Source organism: Acinonyx jubatus, chromosome B2, assembly GCF_027475565.1.
Source record: "Acinonyx jubatus isolate Ajub_Pintada_27869175 chromosome B2, VMU_Ajub_asm_v1.0, whole genome shotgun sequence".
Taxonomy (NCBI): domain Eukaryota; kingdom Metazoa; phylum Chordata; class Mammalia; order Carnivora; family Felidae; genus Acinonyx; species Acinonyx jubatus.
In genome coordinates, this window is record NC_069385.1 from 58,752,464 (window position 1) to 58,769,943 (window position 17,480).

Consider the following 17,480-nt stretch of genomic DNA (forward strand, 5'->3'; position numbering starts at 1 on the left):
TGTGGGGCTCAATACCACGACCCTGGGATCATGAATTGAGCCAAAATCAAGAATCTGACACTCAACCAACTAGCCACCCACGTGCCCCTAATAATTGTAGAACTCATCAGAATGCAATATAATGTGTTATATTTTTATATAAAAATATATGAAAACAGTGCATCATACCTTGATTTTATTAACTTATCTTCTTTTCTATCTGTAGAAATAATTATTTGCCTAACAAGTCTCATTCATATTTAGAAATCCAAAATACCCTTTTCTAAACATATACCCATTTCTAAAAGTAAATGAACATATACTACTTAGGAAACTTAAAAAAGAAACAGAACCAGAAGCAACTGATTGTAGTATTTTAGGGAAAGAGATAAACTGAATAGACTTCAACAAACATATTTGCATATGCTGTCCTTCCAAGTATCTCCCTAAACACTAACAAATGGTCAACATGATGTTATTGTTGTCCTTAAATAAGGCCCTTAGTACAGGGCAGTCATTTATGGATGCATCAGATTGTCTTCAGTTATAAGCAATCACAGATCATTTCAAGAAAAGAAATTTGTAGACATTAAAAATGAAATTTAATTTACATTAATGCAGTTAGAAAAACAAGATTATATATTTTGTCTGTGTCTCAAAATACCTCAGGACATTGTTACCATAGTAAAAACAATGTACACAGAGATTTAGAATACAATAAATATTTCCAAAATCTTAAATAAATATAACAAAAGCTTAAACAGGTACGGTTTTGAAATTTAAAAAAAAGTTCATTCTTTCTTAGTTTTTAATTTTTTAATCATATTAATACACTGAACACTCAACAAAGCACTGAGATTATGCCAAGTCTCATTTTTCTTAAAAACCTCACATTTCCCTATATTATCATTATTTTATTTTTAATATATAGTTTTACAGTAAAATCATATTAAACATATTGAAGAAAATATGACGACAGTCCATAATTTTAACATAAACTAGCTAGCAACATTTTTGGCAATCTATATTTTATACATCCATAAGAAATAAATAATAAACTTCCAATAAATTGTCATAAACAACTTATCATAAACAATTTAGTTTATTGCTTACTATAAAATATGAACAGTATTAAATAAATAATTATTTGTGGCAATGAATTTGTAAAGTATTAAACGTGTAAATTTTTTAAGAAGCAAATACTTGCATAAAACTAAAAATAATGATAGCACCATTTTCATGTAGGTAGAAAATTTAGCACATTTAAAGCAAGTAGAACTTTATTTTATCATACTAACCATAAAACAAAATATAAAGAAAAGTACTATGTGAATGATAGTTTGTACTTGAAAATATAGGATTTGCCAATCATAGCCTCATAATTATTCTAAATATGTAGAGGGAGATAAGCAAATTATTATTCTTTCCTATTCTTTAAGGCTAAGCACCCACAAATGCTCCATGAACTATCACTTAAAATTTGATGTGCTAATTTTCCTAATAATACTCCCTTTGGTTCTGTGAATGGTGACAAACCACTGGGGTGTATTAACCTTAGCAATGGACAAATTTATGTAAGTGTAGGAAATTTTAGACAATTTTGACCAAGTAATTTGATGTCTATGATAAGTAATTCATTGCTCTTTCAAACTGCTTCCTAGTAATAAAGAAAATATTTAGAGTTACATAAATCTGGCACCTTTTAAAAAACATAAGTTAAAATAAATCACTTGTGCCTGTGACTGAACTTCAGTGAGTTTTGTATGATCTTCTAAAGAAGGGATCTTGAGACATAACTGTTAATACAAGAATCTCCAGGATTGGATAAAAATACATAAAGCAAATCCTGCACTGTTATTCTAGTAGACCCTGGGCTCTTTGACTAATAGCAAATTGTGAATGAATTAAACCATGATCATTTATGCCATTAAAATATTAACTAATAAGGTTCATATAACAGTTCACAGTATATTAACAGAATCATATACAAATTTTATTTATTATAAGACTACAAAATAGATAGTAATGACTGCATGTTTTATAGTTGATTCAGCTGAAATTCAGAGAATTTCAGTAACTTAACAAACATCATACTTGCATAAAGGAGAACTTAGAATGTGAAATTAGAATCTCTGATATTAATTGTGATTTCTTCCCAGAGGACTCTTTCTATGCCTATCTTTTTATTGGAAACCTTATTTTTAACTCATAAAAGTCCAATGAAATAGTTATTTTTAATTCATAAAAGTCCAATTAAATAGCTATTTTCTATAGATGAATAATTAATATCAGGTGATGTTTTTGTTTAATTTAAAATTTCCAGGCTTATTTTAACTTTTCCTTCATAATGGAATAGAATTATCCTATTAAGACTTGTTTTCTTGGAGCCTTTACAAAAACATACAATCTAGCAATTGTCAAATCCTTTCTTCTCTGGTCCCCAATCCTTTTCCTACAGGGCACTTTCCTAACACCAGGTAGACTTGTCACTTACAATCAGCTAGAGAAAACTATGAGCACCTAACATGGTCTAAACTAAATACATGCTAATACATAGAAGTATTCTTAAAATAGGTTTTATTTCTGAACAATTATATCCATACATAATTTAATTCATTCATTCATTCATTCATTCATTCATTCACTCATGAATTGATTTTCGGATGTCTCTGTTCTTGGTGTTCGAGTTACAGCTATAAACAAAACAAAACAAAACAATACAAAACAAAACAAAAAAGTCTTATTCTCATGGATCTTATTCTCAATGGTTGAAGACAAAGAGGACAAAAAGAGAATAAACAAATATATATATATATAGCATTTTAGGTTGTGATAACTGTTATGACATAAAAAAAGCAGAGAAATAATCTGGAAAATGAAATGAAAGCAGAGATTTGATTAAAGCTAAGGAGTGCACTCTGGATGACTGCAGGAAAGCTTTCTATAAAGAAGAGACACATGACCCATAGGAAAGGCCTGACTAGGAGTAAGTTTAGCAGGTTCAGGAAGCAAAAAGGAGGCCAGTGTGGCTGGAACAGAGTGAGCTAAAAGGGTCAGTGGTTAGAAATAGTGCCAGTGAGGTAGCAGGGATGCAGATCATTTAGGATCTTTGAATTCTACTCTGAGATGAGAAGCTATTAGATAATTTTAAGCAGAGGGATAAGAGTCTTTGATTTACAATTTAAAGGAATCACATTGGCTGCTCTATGGAGAACAGACTATAGGAGGGCAAGATGGGAAATGAGAAACCAAGTGAAAGCCTCATTAAGCAGTCCAGATGAGAGATAATGGTGACTTTAATGAGCATAGCAGAGGTGCAAATGGTGAGAAGCAGTCATATTTGTAATAAATTTTGGAGAGAGAGCCAAGAGGGTTTGCTGACAGAATATGAAATAGACAGTTTTTTTTGAGTGAGCACTGGAAAAATGCAGTTAAAATTCAGTAAGGTCATTCTTTCCTAGTAGTATCTGAAATAAATAAAAGGAAATTCATACTATTTCATCTTATTTTGGTGTGCCTATAATGTATGTCTATAGTTTTGATTTTACAAAATTGCTTCGTAAAGTGGTAAATGTAAAATAAGAATGTATAAATGCCTAAAAAGACCTAAAATATGGGACAGGTCAACTGGAACCACAGTAAATAAGACAGGTCTTCCAAATGAGTTTAGGAAGTATTATGGTTAGAGAGAAAATAAGGTTCCCATTGATTCACTTTGGCATTTTCTACTGATCACACTGGTTGTTTGAAATTGAAAGCAGTGGCTTAAACAGTTGGCCTAAGCAGGGCCAAATGGAAATGCACATAGCAGTGACATAATTGTATCACAACGTAAACAATTTTGGAAGTGATTCAAAATGGAGAGTATCTCCCATAGTCATATTACTTTTCTAAGTGAATTCCGAAAACTGATCTCATTACTTTATATTGAATACACAGTAAACTACATCTATTTTGTTCTTACTTTTTGGATGGAATTGTTAACATGGTAATAATTCCTCCTACATATGTTCTTATCATAAATTAAGTTCGTTCATGATTTTTATATACTATACCAGTTATGGTGATTAACAGCCTACAAAATCTTATGAGTTTAGTTTTCTCATTTGTACTGACAAGTCCTTATAGTCTTTCACTCATATCTTTATGTTTTTCCTTGAAAAAATCGCAGTATTCTAAGTTTATTTCTAGTATGACAATATATGTACAGGTTGTCAATCATCTTGTATTTTTACTACACTGTAATTTCTAATTTTATCTGTCTCTGTGAATAGACTATGAACATCTTGGGATCAGGGAACTTTTCCTATTCAAACTGATCCCTAACACACAGCACAGTAACTCAATAAATATATACAAATAAAATCAATACATGAATTAAAATATAATCTACGACTTATAAATTAAATTATCTATGAAAATTTCTTGGAATTAAGAAGAAGTGAAATTTGAAGTAAATGTCTTAAAAGACTAATATGTATGAAGAGAAAAAATAGTCAGTTTCACATGAATAGAATGTCCCTTGCTTCTTTTCTTAGCACAATGTTTTTGAGATTCACCCATGCTGTTACATGTAAAAGAAGATATCCCTTTTTATTGATGAGAAGTATTCTACTTAATGATAAGTAACTAAACACTTTAACCCTAATATTTAAGTCACTGTCGATTTTCAATGTGTCAGACTCTGAGGAATTTGGGAAGATGAGAAACAAGTACATTGTCTCCCAATATTTTCCTAAGAATCCTTTTTAATTCCCACTTTTTATTATTTTTACTCATCTGTACCTGGAATAGAAGAAGAAACAAAAGAAGTGTTAAGTAATATTAAATTAACTGATAGTTCTATCATGGTAATACAAGCTTGGTTATATAATCAAAACTTGAAATATCAAGGCATCTTTTAATTCATTCTTTAATTTTATCAGTTGAGCTCTGATTCTTTAAAAAATAATATTTCATTTTTTCTCTCACATCATAACTAGAGCATTACAAGATTTTTTGCCACCTTTACATTCTCAAATTTTACAAACTCTAGAGTAAGTTCTTAACTACTGTCTAACATTTGTGATTCCCTCGACTTTCTTTTTTGAAGGATCTGGCATGACATAGGGGAAATAATACAGACTTAAGAGCAAAGTTAGTTTAGTTGTTGTTTCTTTCTTTCTTTCTTTTGTAATTTGTTATTTATGTAAGCACAGAAAGTTACTCAACCACTCCACTCATCAGTATTGTCTTCTGTGATGCAATTATAATAGTGCATATAGAGTTGTTGTAAGAAATAGATTACATATTCATAAGTATCCCATAAATATCAGTACTCTCTTAATAATGACTCAGTTATCTATTTTGACAAATAATGGTTACTTTATTTCTAATCCCTGTCCAGATATGTTGATTACCAGTTGCTGTCCTTTTATCAAGGATTTTGTTAATGCAATTATATTTACTTTCCCCATCTTGGTTTACTCAAGTTCTTAGCATTGAGCACACAGATCTTACAATTTAAATAGGTAGTAAATTTAGAATAGCTGAGAATATTTACTCTCTCTACAATGGTGATAATGTTAATACTGTGTAGGCTAAATACTAAATAAAATTTAAGAGCCTATGACCACAGGATATGATTAAGAACAAATACTATTTACCAGGAATTACAAGAAAGTTTTCACTTCATGCCTTAGTTTCCAGTCATTGGATATAGTTCTTTAGTGTATGTTTCTGAAAGGGAAGCTGAGGTTGTGTCTCTACAGAATAGAGTAAGGACAAACATGATAAAAATTACACTTTACTACTTTTTTGTGGTAAATTCTAGTAAATGCTGCAGCATGTTTTTTCAAGGGCAATTTGATTCATTTGAATGATTATAAACAATCTTTTACACATCTTTGCACTTTTGCGCTGTAGGTTCAACAAATTGGTGGTTAAATATATTTGTTGTTTTAAGTTAAACAAATGGAAGCATAAAATTATATTTTATTTGGGTCACTCAAAGCAATATTCCACTTACTTGGGTAAGATTAAAAATTTTAAAACAACATACATCATAAATATAAACCATAGATTGTGATTTACTTTAGAACTACAAATGATTTTTCTTACTTTGTTTCTACTTAAATCCAGCAATATTTCCCAATAAGAAACTGCCTATTTTCTCTTTGAAAAATAAAATTTTGGCAATAAGTATCAGCAAGATTTACAGCTCGGTATCAGTACAGGCTGGGAGAGTGTGTATGGGCAGGGGGGAGGATCGATTGCACATAAGCCAAGATAACAAGGAAAGAATTGGAGAAAATACTTACCCCACACCTTCCATACTATACCAGTATCACATCATGTATGTTTTATATATTTTATGCCAGTGAACAACAGCTTGTCTATCAATAGACAACATGATGTTTGGAATAACTGAAAGGAAATTCACAAAAAAGTGTCTCTAACTTGCAAGCATATAAACTTCATGTTTTTTGTTCTGATTTTTATGTTAAAAACATATGTCTGTTTTGTAGAATAGTTAAATCAAGCTGCACAGGTGATATATGAAATAAACAATTTCTCCCTGGCATTCAAAGTGAACTATAGTTATAGCTATGCAGTTACAGCTCTGTTATTTTCTTTCCTATCAACCAGACTTGCAATCAAAATGAAAAAGTAAAACCAAAATATAACACTAGAGGAACACATGTAGATAACAATACATTTTCAAAGACTTTAATAGATATTCTTTTGTGATTATTATGTCCTTTTAATAGAACTATGATTTCACAGCTTTCTTACAATACTCAAATGCCAAGGTAGGATTTCAATATGATGATGAGATTGTCACTTTTTTTTCCCCAAAGAAAGGTACTTACTATACTTAAATTCGATACATTGGTGGTGAGGGGGTCAGTGGAAGAAATATAAGCATATTCTACATTAGGAATTTCTCTTTTATCTCAACCACTCTGGCTGAACTCTACAATGTGAGTTGTGTTATGGAGCTAATTAGAGCTTTGCAAATTAAGTTTAAATGTCATTATTTATGAGGCAACTCTGTTACAGTTATCAAAGCCCACAACTTTCCTGGAACATTAACTTTGCAAAACTCCACATACACATGTGATGGGTACAGTGAAGTTTATGGCATCCTAATAAGGATTTACTAACAAAACTTTAGCAACTCAACTGAAGGGTTCACAAGCATGACCCAAAATGTGCCATTTTTATCCCTTTTCTTGACTTACGCATTTTAGAATCCTTTGGATGTCAAATACACGAGGACCTTAATTAAACCATGTTAACTGCCATATGAAGAAAACCTGCCTTTATTCGCAGGGAATAAAGCTAAGGAAAGAAAAATCAGTCATAGGGAACAGAGCAGAAGGAGACAGACAACAGTAGGAGAGAGACAGAAAAATGGAAAGACAGAGAAAAGGACTTTGTTTTGTGGTACATAAGTGCCCATATCTCCCCCCAGAAGAGTCCTGATTGGCTCTCCTCTTCTCCCTTCTCCTCTCAGTGTTAGCAGCTAATCCAGAGGGTAAGGCACAAATTCCTCTGTTTTGATTAATACTATTAGTGGGTTTTTGTTCTTTGTATCACAAAAAGGTAGATAGATAAAAAAAAGGTACTTAGAAATATAAAAGAATAAAAGAAAGTATGGGACTAATATCACTGTCTAATGGTTAGAGCTTTTGTCAGCATTCCTACAATCTATTAAGGAATATCTTACTGCAATCAACATACTCTGATATGTTTTCAGAGTTTACATAATTCAGATCCAAGTATTTACAGACTGTACCAATCAATTTCTAGATTTAAATGTTCCTTACATGTGGTAAACTGGCAACTGAAAGAATGCGGAATATTCCAAGGCAACTCTGACTTATAAAACCAAGTTAAAAATAACATAACTTTCCTTTAGGAAAAATTTCCCCCAGTAGGTTCTGAAACTGAATTTAAACAAGGTGAAGTGGTTTAGTGTTGGGAAACATATTTGAGGTAAAGGAAAAACATAGACATGAATGGGTATAGTTCACAGAGGTATAGGTCAGCAGATGAAAGTCACACAAATATGATACTTACCGCTTGACATAGAATCAGAGGTAATTTTGAGCTTTTAAAGGAAGAAGTGCATGGAGTGGGCATTCTAGAAAGTGTGGAGTCTTACTAAGGTAGCAAGCTAACAGAGAGGCTAATATTATCAGGTCATTCCATGTATAGTATTAGCAAAGTCTGTGACCCATGTGAGAACAGAATGAGAAAGGAGAATCCTGATAATAATTCAGTTACTCAGCTGTCAGGGAAAATTTAGTCCAGGCCAAAAACTTGTAAGGTAGATCTGCTAAAGCATACCTAATCCTTGAGAAGCTGGACCTATCAATCCTGAAATCAAATGGAACAGGTATCTACTCCTATTAGAGCACTCTCTTTGATCTGTCACCACCAATCACACACTTACAAAGATTCCCCTCCAACTCTACGTTGTACTCACCCAGGAAGACCTTTAAAAGAACTTCTACTCTGTTAAAATTTCATTGAAGTTTCAGGCCCTCCATCCTCGCCACAGAATTGTTGGCTACTCTTTCTTGTTTGGTGCTCCATGCAACTGATTAACTGGCACACATCTTAATCCATCCATAGACAAAGGACAAGGGTAGGTCAGGGGGATAATTCAAGAGGTCTGTGTGTAATAAGCAGAATAGTTTGATAGCTAAAGGGAATAACTTACAGAATGATACTAGTGCAGTCATATTGTAAGTTTGATATAACATGGGGAAATTTCAAGGAGATGGCTGGATATTCAGGGAATGTGTATCACTCTTAGCTTTTCACATAAGATGTGGCCATAGCTGACCAGATAATGTCTGTTTTGTTCCCAAGGGTATGGAGCCAGGTTGATGATGTAGCTGCCGCTGATCTAGGTCTCTTATGAAGTGACAAGCCACCCACCACTGTGAGAGATTTACACCACTCAGTAATATATGTCAGACAAACAGCCAACAGAAGGGAAATATGAAAAATGCAATTACAAAGCTTAAGTTAAATAAAAATATAGTACTCCTATACAGCAATCAAAAATACACATTATTTTCAAATATACTGATGAAACATGATTATGCAATAAGTCTTTAAAAAATTCTTAAAATTTTCAAATCAGTCTTAAATTTTTTTCAATGTTTTATTTTTGAGAAAGAGAGAGAGAGTGAGAGAGAGATGAGTGGGGGAGGGGCAGAGAGTCAGGGAGACACAGAATCTGAGGCAGGCTCCAAGCTCTGAGCTGTCAGCACAGAGCCTAACGTGGGGCTTGAATTCGTGAACCATGAGATCATGACCCAAACCAAAGTCACGCGCTTAACCAACTAAGCCACCCAGGTGCCCCTCAAATCAGTCTTAAATTAGAACATACTAAACAAATAGGATGTGACTAAACTGTTTATTGATGAAACTGTAGTTTCATGGAACATATTAGACAATAATAAGACTGAAAAATATTGAGTTACACAAGCAAGTTAGATGGTAGAAAAACATCCATAGAATAATCTAAAGATAGACCCCAATAAGCCAATAATAAATATTGAAGAGAAGAAAGCAATAAATAGAAAACAAGATACATCAATAATGTAAACATTGATGATTTAGATCTGTAAAAAGTTAGCAATATTGATACATATCTTAAAAATGGAGGGCACAGACTGATAATTTTACTAATTAAAATAAACTCACTTACATAACTTACATACAAAAGTTACAAAAATAAGAGAACACCATAAAATAAAAAAACAGTAAGGTATAAAATGAATAGATAACCTCTAGATAAATGCCAATATTCAAAAAGGTGAACATGTGAATTAGGAGACCGTTTCCCATGAATCCCTTGTGTTTCAGCAAATCTTGCAGGCAAAATTAGTGTCTTTGCTCTTTGTTCCAAACTATCTTTTCAAGAATATTTGTATAGAAAATAGCCTTGGAAAAATAAAGATAGTGTTTCCCACCAGAGCACAAGGCAAGATTACCTATAACAGCATTTAACACAGATATAGTATCTGCTCCAGTGTAAAGGGCACTCATGCTTACTGAGGAGTAGAAGATATTTGGGTTCCAAATATAAAGTCCAATTTTCTCTCTTGTAAAGCAACTCACTGCATGTGTAAGTAATCACCTAGGTCCATCGTGGCCTAAGGGACAAGGGGAACTAATACATACGAAATAAAAGTGATAGGAATTAAAATTAGAGGAATTTAACTTCCACTGTTTGCAAATGCTATAATTGCCTATATAGAAAACCTCAAAGAATGTACAAATGATTAAAGTCAATAAGACACACAGCAGATGTGTAAAACATAAGACCAGCTCACAAAATTAGCAATATATTTATATAGTAACAACAAAATCATCCATAGGTAGAGTGACTATGTGCTTTATTAACCAAATAGGGGCAATGTGAGGAGTGAACATAGAAAGTACTTAATGATTAATAATGAACAATCAAGATGGACCCCAGCAAATCTAGACAGATGGAACTTCTAACTATAAAAGGTTGAACATGGAAGCAGTGAAAGCAGTTAAGTTGCTTTAAAATAGTAGAGATGCTGGGGAGCCTGTGTGGCTCAGTCAGTTAAGCATCCAATTCTTGATTTCAGCTCAGGTTATGATCTCACAGTTTCTGAGACCAAGCCCCAAGTGGGGCTCTGGGCTGACAGCACAGAACCTGCTTGAGATTCTCTCTCTCCCTCTCTACCTTTCTCTCCCCCTCTCAAAATAAACAAATAAACATTAAAAAATATAACGCAGATGGCTTGGACCAAGATGATAGGATTGCTGTTGGTGAGTAGTAGTAAGATACTGAATATACTTTGAAAATGGGGCAAGAGTATTGGAAACAGACATTATATTTTGAAAAAAAGGAAGAAAAAAATCAATGACAGTAAAAAGACACTCAAAGTGTGAGAAGTATTTGTAACACACATAAAAGCAAAGGGTTTTTATACAAATGTATAAATATCCCTAAACAAATTTAATGAGATAAGACACAACCAAGAAAATAGAAATGACAGATATTATACAAAAGAAAACAAGAAAAACAATTTGATGAGAACTTTTCAGATCTAGTCTTTTAGCAACTTTTCAATACATTATTATTAATTATAATCACCATGCTATACATAATATCCTCTACTTTATATGAAATATTTATGTCAAATACTTTACATGAAAATATATTCAACCTTACTAGTAGTGAGGGATGTATTTATAATTACTGAGACGGATTCCACACTCTATCGTGAGATTTAGACTAGCCCTATCTTCATAAAAAAATGAAAGTTCAAAATATATGAAACAAGGACATTGTTATAATAGGCAGTAGGGCTATAATCCCCGAGGAAAGTGAGACAACAAATAAGTCCTATGATTTTCCTGCTTTTCACCCAGAGGTGTTTCCCAGGCACCAGAAGAAAGAGAGGATCCGCATAAAGTACAGTGTTCTCCCTGAGCTAGGAGTCAGAACCACAAATTCCAAGAGACTGGGGCACCTGGACTTGTGTGACACAGAATAATTAGAGGAGAAGGAGCTACATGAAAGGGCAGTTTCAGAAATTGACTAGGAGTTCCCATAAGTCTTTGACTAAATTCTAAGCTGCACATACAGCTACTGACCTGTATAAATACTAAAGTCACAGGAATAAAATAAGAATGATGGCTGAATTCTCAACTTCAAAAAGTAAAGGCCAGGAGGTATTGGCTTGGCATCTTTACAGCACTGGAGGGAATCCTGTCAACTAAGAACTCTAAATGAACACAGACACACACAGACACACACACACACACACACACACACACACACACACACACACACACAGCTGATTATGTGTAAGAGCCAAAAACTGAAACAACTCAAATATCATTGATTAATTAACAGATGCATGGGTTAAAACTGTGGAATATCTATATAATAGAATAATATTCAGCAATAAAAAGGAACAAACTACTGGTATATTCAACAGTATGAATAATTCTAAAAATCATTATGTTGAGTAAAATAAGCCAAGCAAATAACAGTACCTGTATATAATTCTGTATGTAGCAAGTTCGAGATAGTTTAGACTAACCTGTAGAGATAACTAATTCAGAGATTATCCCAGAACAGTGCAGGGATTGAAAGAAGGCACAGGAAATTTTTGAAGGATGATGGAAATGTTTATTATATTGATTGAGATGAATCAATAGACAGTTTCACATGTCTATTGGTATCTCAAAACTTGTCAAATCATGCAATTTAAATAAGTGTAGTTTGTTATACTTCAATTAAATTTCAATAAAGTTATAATAAAATGAAACCAAAATAAACATCTGTAGAGGAAAAAGAGTGCTGAGAAAATAGATTACCAGCCAACCTGAAATGAAAGAAATGTTACTGAAAGTTCTCTAATAAAAGAAAAATGACTTCAGATGGAAATTTGCATTTACCAAAACAAATGAACAGCAGAAATGGTAAACATACGAGTAAATTAAAAAAAATCTTTAAAAGTAAAGATCTTGGTTATTTAATGTCAACCACTGTACTAATGTATTGTCAGGTGTGTAACCAATGTAGAAATAAGATGTACATAGGTTAGGTATCAAATAATTCCATTGAATACATTCAGATTTGTTCTGAAACGAGGCATATAAATTGGATCTCTGCACCTCAGATCAACCAGTCATTTCCCCAAGCATTGCTGGGGAGAGACATGGCTGTGAACAATCAGCTGGGGAAGGAAGTGCCTGTACAGTGAAGGGGGAATCCAGGCATTGCCCCACAGCTGCACTACAGGAGTATTTTTGTTGTTGTTGTTACTGGGTTGTAGGTTCAGGTTTATTTCTTATATAACTTTGTTTCATTGTTTCTCTGTATGTGTCAAAATATACAAGCTTCTTTGTATACATATCAAGTATTTCCAAATTAAAAATAAACTATTTTAGCAATTCAAACATCATATGGATCAGAGAAGATCAGTGTTCACAAAAAGAAGTGTGCACTATCTCCTACAGTGTGTACAGGGCACAAACTATGACTCTTAAATATAACCAGTTAGAAGACATAATCTGCAAAATTTATCACTGTAGCTATGTATCCTGAAATTAGGTACATGAAATATGAAAATAGGAGGATTTATACATTCATGTAGTAGAAAGTATGCAATGCTACAATATATCTTCCAAACACAATAATGGATAAGGATTTCTATTCATTACTGAATGTCCTTTCTTGTGTCACAAATAATTTCACAGGTAACTATAAAATCCTTACTTTCCTGGATCATAGCAACTTTGAAACTCTGTTTTGCAGGCCTCCTCAGAGACTTAGAGGCAAGTGTAAATAATGTGTTTCATTGACTGATGTTTTGAAATTCTATGAAATTTAGAATAAGATTTGCTAAGAAAGATACTTGGTTTAATTAAGGAATAGGTACCACATATGAAAGCACTGGGAATGAAATATTGAATGTCTGTGTATTCTTGATAAGCACTTTCTTCATCTGTCAAATGAAGGAGGGGGAATCATGCTTTATACTTCGCTAATGGATTTTTCTCTCTGCTAACAAACTCAAAGCTTGAACTAAAAGAAAATTGCCACACATCTCTATTTCCATGATATCCATATCCATCTCCCTGTTACTTTATTCTTAAATTGTATATTTGAAATATACTCACACTTATTATTTATGCTTTATGCTTGAGGTTATGTTGTGTGATTAAAGAACAAACTTAACTGAAAAACCATAGATTTGCCATTCACTTTATAGAACTATAAAACTATGAGGTTTCAGGAAAATGATGGAGTTTAAAAATGATAGTTTTAATATTTACATAGTAGTTGCTTAAAGATCATACATTTGTAAAATAAGCTAATAGATAATATTAGGGGGATATAATACCAAATCACTAGATAAGGCTATATTTTATTTATTCTTTTAATTAATTTTAAACAGGTATACTTCAAAGATAGTAAGAACAAATTTGAAAAATAAATGGTTTATCATATGATTTCACTTATATGTGGAATTTAAGAAACAAAAGAGATGAACATGGGGGGGGAAGAGCCAAACCATAAGATAGACTCTTTTTTTAATGTTTATTTATTTTTGAGAGAGAGAGCATGTGGAAGTGGCGGAGGGGCAGAGAAAGAAAGATACACAGAATCCAAGGCAGGCTTCAGGCTCTGAGATGTCAGCACAGAGCCCAACATGGGGCTTGAACTCACAAACAGCAAAATCGTGTAACATTTCTGAATGTTTCATATGTATATACACAAATAAATGGATACATTATAATGTAATAATCAGTTTGTACAATTAAACTTTTCCTGATATAATAAAAATAACAATAAACAATATAGTTTTGAAAATATATATATTTTGCAAATGTAATTTTAGGAACAGAAATGGTTAGTCAAGACACATATGCATGTTTAAAATTTTTACAGATATTTTCAAATTGCCCTCTAAAATGTGTGCATCAATTTATAAGATTATATGTTATAACATCATGCCTTATATGCAATTATTTACCTCTTTCCCATTTGATAAGCATAACATTTCTTCACATTTTCGTTTCATTTCCCATGTGTTTGTTAGTGAGAGTAAATATCTTTTCATGTGCTGTTTGGCATTCTTTTCTCATGAATTCTCCCTTCATATGACCTGTTTGTGTTTGAGTTGTTTACATTTATGACATATTACTTATTTTTATATTTAAGAATTACCCTCTAGTGCAATACTTTTGTTGCAAATAAATTCCAAGTTTGCTCCACAGTATTTTTGCCATGCTGATGTTTTTAATTAAGTAATTAATTAATTAATTAGAGAGAGAGAGAAAGAGGCAGATAGAGAAAGAGAGAGAATCCCAAGTAGCCTGCGAACTGTCAGCGCAGAGCCTGAGGTGGGGCTTGAACTCATGAACCATAGATCTTGACCTGAGCCTAAATCAAGAGTCAAATACTCACCATACTGAACCACCCAGGTACCCCTACCACGCAGATTTTCAAAAATTTGTTGGATCATTTCAGTCTTTTTTCCTAAATATTTTTTTGATTCATTTTAGAAATACTTTGTAAATTATTTTACTTTTTCAGGTGGGTTCTTTCATACTATTCTAGTGTTTTCATTTATTTATTTTAACATTTTAATTCCTTCACGAAAAACAAAAACAAACTGATGGTTACCAGAGAGGAGGTGAGTGGGGGGATGGCAGAAATGGGTGATGGGGATTAAAGAGGACACTTTTCGTGATGAGCACTGAGTAATGTATAGAATTGTTGAATCACTCTATTGTATACCTGAAACCAATATAACACTGTATGTTAACTATACTGGAATTAAAATTAAAAACTTAATTAAAAAATTTAATTTCATTAGAATTTTTAATATTTTTCTTATGTCTCCCTCCAGGATTATTTTCAAATTTATAGTCTCTAATTTGACTGTAGCGTTCTTCTGAATGTCAGAATCTTCATAAAACCATCCATAAAATTATTGATGCTGTTTTACTTTATTTTTATCAACTCATCTTTTAGAGCACATACTTCATTGGGACTGTATTTTCCATAGAAGAGTTTTTGTGAATTTTTTTTTGCTTCCTGTGAAGCAATTTTTTTGTCTATTTCCAGTCTGTCTTCACTGTGATAACTGTACCTCAATTTTCTTTTGTCAGCCTACCCTTTCCTCATTTTACACATTTTCATAATGAATCAAGCTGCCCTGCCATCTCTGAGTTTATTCATATTCTTGTAATGACTTTCTTTTTTGTTTATGTTAACCAGTTTTGATCAGTGTCATTTAAAGAACCCCAAAACAGAGTTCTCCTTACTTTCACCAACCGCGGTTAAAACACTCATATCAAACATTAAACTAGAAATGTTTGTCATTCACCTATCTGTGAAGACATCACTTAAATCCAGTGTTTTAAAATACCTCTATTAATGTGAGTTACTGATTGGAGTGGGAGCTTGCAAGTTTGTTCGTTGGTTTTCTAGAAATGACCACTGGATCCCATTAGATTAACAATTTCAGTTGAGTTGTGCTAACTGCCTTACATTATCAGTTCAGAAACTAAATCTGTGAGTCCAATCATTTTCGCATGGGGCTTATAGACAGGAGCCATTCCAGCAGCACTAGCATTAATAATCTCAGTCGACACCTCAAAACGTTTTCTTTCTAATCCTCATAGTTCCAGGTGGTACAAAAAAGGGTAAAAAAGAGATTAATCCCTGAGTATAAAACAGAGGAGACACATTCATCTCCCCTAGTCTACGCCCCACATTTCACGATAGTATCTTCCAAGTTAGGGACTGGTGAATGCCCTCGTCTAAAAGCAGGATAATAAGTGACTCTGGAGAGAGCTGCTTTGTTTAGGAAAAAGGACAGAGAAATAGTGTTGTTGATGAGGAAGCACCAGGGGAACCAGTGGAAGACTGTACGTTCCTGCCCTACTCTGTTTTGTAATTTAAAGGTTTTACCTAAGATACAAATAGACAAGTAAGACTTAAATTATCCCGCATATTCTCACAAAGAGGGTTATGCGCTGGGTAAAGGAATTCCCAGAGACATTGTGCAAAGCACAACCAAGACCTGAAGGAAGACAAAGAGAAAGGGCCTCAATAAACGTTCACTTACATGCACACTAAGCCATGCAAAAAAAGAAAATAAATTAATAAATAAGAACAATAAATCTGTAAGAGAGATTTGGGTATTTGTGTGGTCGCCTCAGAGCTGTAGTTAGTACTATTTAGATTCATTCCTCATGTTAGAAGGAATTAATGTAAAAGACTACTAGATTATATGTGATTTTGAGATATTCATGAACAGAAAATCCATTCACATCTATTTACAGTATATTATTTTAAAATATTCACTCAATCAATCTACTGCAGGAAAATGAAATAGCAATTCTCAAGGAAACAGTTTTAACATCCTGACCTGAAACTGAACCATAAATAGCAAATCTTTACATTAAATATGTTAATACTTATCTATTTTTATCTCCTTTACCTAGAATAATATGTCCATTGTATTCCGATACAGACTTCAAACTCAAATTTTAGTGAAAAAATAAATATTACTACTTTTCTTTCTGAGGGAGCCGTTTATATCCAGCTCAGTTTATTGTCCCAGATAACAATACCTGTGAAACACTGAAAACATATGCCCCTACATACTAACTCCAACTTTAGATAAGAATTGTTCTGGTTGTTGTATGAACGCAAAACTACACAGCTCTATCCTAGGAAACTTTCCATAGGCTTCTCTATTTTTGAGACAATGGAAGTAAACATTTAATGTTTATTGAGCAGGATTTATGAAGCTGTCAGTGAACTGACACATGGCAATAAAATGTATTGTGGCTGGAGTCTAGATAATCTGCAGCTGAATGAATTACACTAATTCTGGTGCTTGCATATTCATGCTATGGAAATAGTTCTTGTAACAGATTTCTTCATTGTCTGCAGGTGCCACAGCATGGTTAGAAGTAAAGTTAATTGC